The sequence below is a fragment of the Leptonychotes weddellii genome, chromosome 5, assembly GCF_054177405.1.
Source record: "Leptonychotes weddellii isolate Sample4059 chromosome 5, ASM5417740v2, whole genome shotgun sequence".
Taxonomy (NCBI): Eukaryota; Metazoa; Chordata; class Mammalia; order Carnivora; family Phocidae; genus Leptonychotes; species Leptonychotes weddellii.
Genome location: NC_138373.1, coordinates 105926299 through 105932464, shown reverse-complemented (window position 1 = coordinate 105932464; position 6166 = coordinate 105926299). Strand labels below are relative to the sequence as shown.

The 6166-nt window shown below is 37.7% G+C and overlaps 1 pseudogene; it reads right to left on the bottom strand.

The window, feature by feature from the left end:
- Positions 1–735: 735 nt before the first annotated feature.
- On the bottom strand, positions 736–5936 carry LOC102735071 (large ribosomal subunit protein eL6 pseudogene; annotated as a pseudogene).
- Positions 5937–6166: the final 230 nt, after the last annotated feature.

The window sequence follows — 6166 nt, the reverse complement described above, 5'->3', positions numbered from 1 at the left end:
AGATATAAGGTAACTATACAAAAATCACTTATATTTATATATACCAGCAAAAAACAATTAGAATTTTTAATGATACAATTTATAACAGTGATATAACCAAGTAATTAGTAATACATCTTTTAAAAGATGTCCAAAACATCTATGCAGTAACTATGAAAAATAAACTATGAAGGGTAAACCATATCAATGAATAGGAAAATATGAAGACACTGCTTTCTTCAAATTAATTTATACATACAAAGCACTAATTTTGAGTGGCCATTCCAAGCCTGGAAACACAAAACAAATTAACAGTAATTCCTCCACAAAGCTAAATAATTAAAGGAGTGATATTTCTGAGTGTTATCCCTTTTTATCTTTGCTCTTTCTTTCTGGGAATATGGCACTATATCTTTCTCCTTTATCATTTTTCCCTTTCCCTTTTTCTAAATTTGAAAGCCTTTCTATTTTTACTGTCCATGTCTCTTTGAATATTTTTTCATATTCAATTTATCCATATATCTCATTATCCCTTACTCACTTCAAACTCTGCTAACACTGTTTTATTTATACAATTTTTGCAGTTAGCATAGTATTTTTAGAATTCTAAAACTTCTTTCTTGGAAGCTTGAAGACAATTATGCTCAGACTCTCTCTGACTCCTTGCCAATATCCATCTGCTCACTCTGGAAAGCTTCAGAAGTATTCTTCCCAGAACTCCTTCTACCCTCACACACACCCTATTAGTGTTTATCTTCTTATTTGCTGAAGGATCCAGAGTGTTTACTCTGTACCCTGCCAACCTTTTTCCAAAAACTGTCTTAGGTGCCATACGATATTCTGGTATTTTTTTCTCTGTCATCACTGTTGATCCTGAGCAAAAGAGTATAGAAAGGTTTAAAGACTTCACTAAAAGAAACAACTTTTGAGGCAAGAGTAATTCCTAACTATCTAGGAAGCTCCAAACAGGTCTGTGCAACAGAAAGTCTGTACTACATCAAGTCCTAAGTATACAATAATTTCAAATGAAGTTTAGGGAACAGATGTATATATTAGAAAACCACATAAATCAGCCTCATCAGAGTTAATCTACCCTGAGTAGGACTGGGAAATTCAGTTATGGCTGGGAATATATGAAAACAGTATATCCTTTATAACCAAAAGCCAAAGCCTGAAAGGATACTAGCATAAATTGCAAGACAATCATTATCATGGTCATAAGTGCAAAAATCCTAAATAATGTATTGCCAACTTAAATCCAGTTATAAATAAATGAAAATAACACAATGCAATCAAATCAAATTTATTTTAGGAATACAAGATAGGATTAATACTAGAAAATCACCAGTGTTGGGCATCTAATTAACAGAGCAAAGGAGAAAAACCATATGATTATCTCAAATGACGTAGAAAATTTGGTAAAATTAATACTCACAGATGACATCATAGAATTTATAAAACATAGCCAAAAATCTGCTACTAAGTCATCAGAATCAAAAAACAAATATATCATTGTACTGGACACAAGGACAACATACAAAAATCAATTGTATTTATAAATGCTAACAACAAAAAACTAGAATTGCTTACATGATACCCTTTATAATACCATTAATAAAATCAAATACTCAAAAAGTCATGTAAGGGAAGATGTTCAAGACTTCCAAATAGAAATTACTACGAATAAATGGAAGAGATAAACCATATAAACAGCCTAAAAGATACAATATTGTAAAATGCTAATTCTTTCCAAGTTGATTTATAGATTTGAGGAAATTCCAGTCAAAATGTGGGCAGTTTGTTTTTGGAGACTGGCTAGTAGCTTCTACGATTTCAAGGTTGTGGTAGGGTGAATTTCTAAAATGGCCTCCAAAGATGTACTACCCTAATCGTCAGAAGCTATGAATTTGATGAGCTATCAAACCTGCACTTATTTTAAATTATATAATACAGTCCATGTTAAGACGGGGAGATTATCCAGGTGGATCTGATCTAATTGTATGAGCCTTTAAAAGAGAGCTTTCTCTAGGTGATGTCAGAACAGGAAGTTAAGAGAGAGAAAGTGTTCGAAGTATTCTACAAGCCTTTGCTGGTTTGAAGGTGGAAGGAACCATGCGAGAAAGAATGTGAATAGCCTCTCAGAGGACCCAGTGGCCTGCAGCTGACAACCAGCAAGGAAACAAGAACCTTCAACCACAGACACAAGGAACAGGATTCTTCTAACAATGTGACTGAGCTTGGGAGAGGATTCTTCCCAACAGCTTCCAGGAGAGAGCCCAACCCAACTGACACCTTGATTTTGGCTTTGTGAGACCCTGAACAGAGAATTCAATTGCAATATGCCAGACTTCTGACCTAAAAAACTATGATATGATAAAAAGGTATCATATAAGCCACTAAATCTGTGGTAATTTCTTATGCAGCAAGAGAAAATAAACACAGAGTTTGGTACCTAGAAGGAAGATGCTGCCATAGCAAATGCCTAAAACTGTTACTTTGGGAATTGGGCAGGGGTTGGAGGCTGGGAACATTTTGAGGAACAGGATAGAAAAATCTAAATTGCCTTAAAGAGACTGTTGTAGGGGCACCTGGTTGGCTCAGTCGGTTAAGCATCTGCCTTCGGCTCAGGTCATGATCCCAGGGTCCTGGGATCGAGCCCCACATCAGCAGGGAGCCTGCTTCTCCCTCTCCCTCTGTCTACCACTTTGCCTGCTTGTGCTCTCTCGCTCTCTCTCTCTCTCTCTGTCAAATAAATAAATAAAATCTTTTAAAAAAAATAGACTGTTGTAGAAATGGTCATGCAAAAGAGGCAGCTGGTGAGGACTTAGAAAAAAGTGAGGAACATGTTATTGGAAACTGGAAGAAGAAAATCCTTCTCATGTACTGGCAGAAAGTTTGTGGAGTTGTCTCCTTCAGTTATGCAGAAAGCAGAATTTGTAGATGATGAAGTTGGATACTTAGCCAAGGAGATTTTCAAGAAAAGTATTAAAGGCACAGCCTGGTTTCTCCTTGTTGCTTATAGTAAAATGCGAGAGGAGAGGGAAAATGAGGGAAGAATTGTTAAAGAAAAAGGAACCAGGAATAGAGGATTTGGAAAACTCTTGCCTATCCAGACAGCAAAGATCCTAAAGTTAACAGATTGCTCACAAAGCGGGCGTAGAGAAAAAGCTAACTGTGTGACTACACGACTCCTCTTGCTGGAACCTCAAAGATCAAAAGGCCAGAGTATTCAGTCACACAAAAATCCTCCTAAAATAGTAAAGGTGTCCGCATAGATCTCAGCTGCTCATCAAAGGAAGTTTAAGAGCCTTGACCTTTAGACATCCCAGCCTAGCCAAAGATAGAGAAGGGATTGGAAAGATTTGTGGACGTATCTTTCTACTAGTGAAGTGGGTCATCATGACATCCACACAAGGCCTACACAGTTTGTAAGAGATTTATGTTAGCAGAAACATTTCCAGCTTAGACAGAAAGAGAAAGAGAGAGTAAAAATGAAAGGCAACCCAATTTCTATAGACCAGGAAGCAGGCTGATGAAACTAAACAGCTAGGCACATCACATGCGGTCTGCCTTTCATAAAAAAGAAAGTTTGACTCAGCAGAACCACAGTGAGTACCAGGGAGGATTGTCCACATGCCTAGAAACCTAATGGATTTCAAATTTTTTTCTGACTAACGACTCCTTTTTATCTTCTATTTTCTCCCTTTTTAAACAGGAATGTTTTAGCTATCATCGTATGTCTGTCCAACTGCTGTATGTTGGGAGGAAATAAATTAACCCTTTAATTGCACAGACTCACAGATGTAGAGGAATTGTGCTCAGGGTTTTCAGCCACCTCATTCAGATGATTTAGATGATGAGATCTGGAATCTTTGAGCTGACAACATTTAGATGTGATTTTGAACTTTCAGTTGATACTGAAAATAGAATGACAGAACCATAGGAGGAGGTGAATGTATTTTGCATTTGGGACAGACAGAATCTTTGGAAGCCAGAGGGTAGACTGCAGTAGGCAGAATTTCTAAAGTAATTCCCCAAAGATGACTTGCACTAGTCTCTGAACCCTGTAAATATGATGTCATTACACTCATGATTAAGTTTATATGGCATAGTTAACCTTAACATAAGGAGATTATCTGGGTGGGCCTGGTTTAATCACATGAGCTCTTAAAAAGGAAAGCTTTCTCCCACTGGTGACAGAAAAGGAAGTCAGAAAGTTTTGAAACTCAGAAAACTCAGTACACTGTTACTGGCTCTAAAGATGAAGTGCCACCTTATATAAATCCTGACCTGTGCTACTTATCCTGGACATAAATGTATTGTACATAAATGTACAATACATTTATGTCCACCGATGCTGGCCCACTCCTGTACAGCTGCTTCCTTTCTTTGCAACCAATTGTATGGCTTTATAAATGATAAAGTGAAAGGAAAAAAAAAGATGAAGAGGGAAACGCATAAGCAACAGAAAGTGACCACAAGGAGCTAAGAACAACTCCTTGCCAATAGCCAACAGGCAAATGGGGCCCTTAGTCCTATAACTAAGGACTGAATGGCCTTAATTCAGCCAACAACACAAATGAGCTTCAAAGAGGACCTCAGGCTCCAGATGACAGGAATTCACCTTGATTTCAGCCTTGAGAGACTCTGAACAAAGAGCCCAAAAATGCCATCCTTGACTTCAGACCCACAGACCTGGAGGATAATAAATTTTGTTGTTGTTGTTGTTGTCGTTATTGTTTTAATAGATCAGTTATTTAATGAGGTTCTTTGTAAGAAATGTAGAACACCAGTTTGTGAGGGTAAACTCCATTTGTGGGAGAAAACGCAGAGCAGAGGTAGCCCTGAAGCTGAGGAACAGCTTTGAGTTTTGGCAGAATTTGCGAGTCCACAGCTTTCTGATCAACCTTGCTCTGCTCTATAATCTCACATTTCTCTTTCTCCCTGTCAAAGACCTTCCCGGTGTCTGGGTTTACACAGCTTCTTCTTGAAGTAAGCATCAGTGAGATGCTTGGGAATTTTCACATTGCTGATAGCAATTTTGGTGCAGGTGGCAATGACAGATTTCTGGTGTGTTCTACGTAGAGGAACTCGACTGAGGGCTGGAGGTCCAGTCACAAGTAGCAAGCCACTGCTCAAATGCTTCAGGAAAACCACCCTCTGGCCTCTGTGGAGCCCAGTGAGGATGATCACAATGGTGCCAAGAGTGACACTAGCTTGCAGTTTTCTCACATGCTGACTGAAAGGTTTTTGTTGTTTTTTTTTTTGCCGTGGCTCAACAGCTTTCAAGCCACATCTTCAGTAGGATAATACCTAGACATTTTGTGACATTTAACCACTCAGTTTCCACCATTCTTGTCACCACCAACTGGTTTTGTGACAGTAGCAAGAACCTTCTCCTTTTTCTTTTCAACTCTGGATTTGGCTGCTGAATACTTCCTATTGTACACGGCCTTTCTGGAATACATAGCTGATGGGAAATATATTCCAATTCCTCCAGCTAGGACAGGGTTTTGGCTGCAGTGGGGCTTCCCTTTCTTTGGTGTTTTAGCCTTAAAGTTACCCTTCTTCATCCTGCCACCAGCATCAGCCTTCTTGACTTCAGGTTTCTTCTCTTTAGTATCCGGCTTCTCAGCCTTTTCACACGCCATCTTGCAAAATGGAAAAGAACAAAAAATTTCGTCATTTTAAGACACAAAGTTTGTGTCTTATTTTGTTACTTAGCAATAGGGAACTTCATAGGGTAAATATAGCCAAGATAATCATGGAGAACAAAGTTGCAGGAATTAACTAGCTTATATAAAGGTTTACTTTTAAGCTCTGTTATTAAATAAACATTCTGGGTTGGAAAGAGAATAGAGAAATAGAAAAATGGAACAGGCCAGAGGGCTCAAAAAATTCACAAACATAAAGCGATCTGATTTGTAACAAAGCTGGGGAAAAGATGAACTCTTAAATGAATGTTGCAAAGAAATATGGATATATAGATAAAAATGAATACTGACCTCCATACAAAAGAAAAATATTTATTCTTCATGGATAGTCTCTCTAAATGTGAAATGTAAAAATAAAATGAAACAAGGAATAAGACAACAGAAGAAAATAGCTTCACATATTGACATAAGCAAATAATTGTTAAATAGAAAACAATAAATACGAATGAAGAAGTAAAAGAAGACTGCATTAG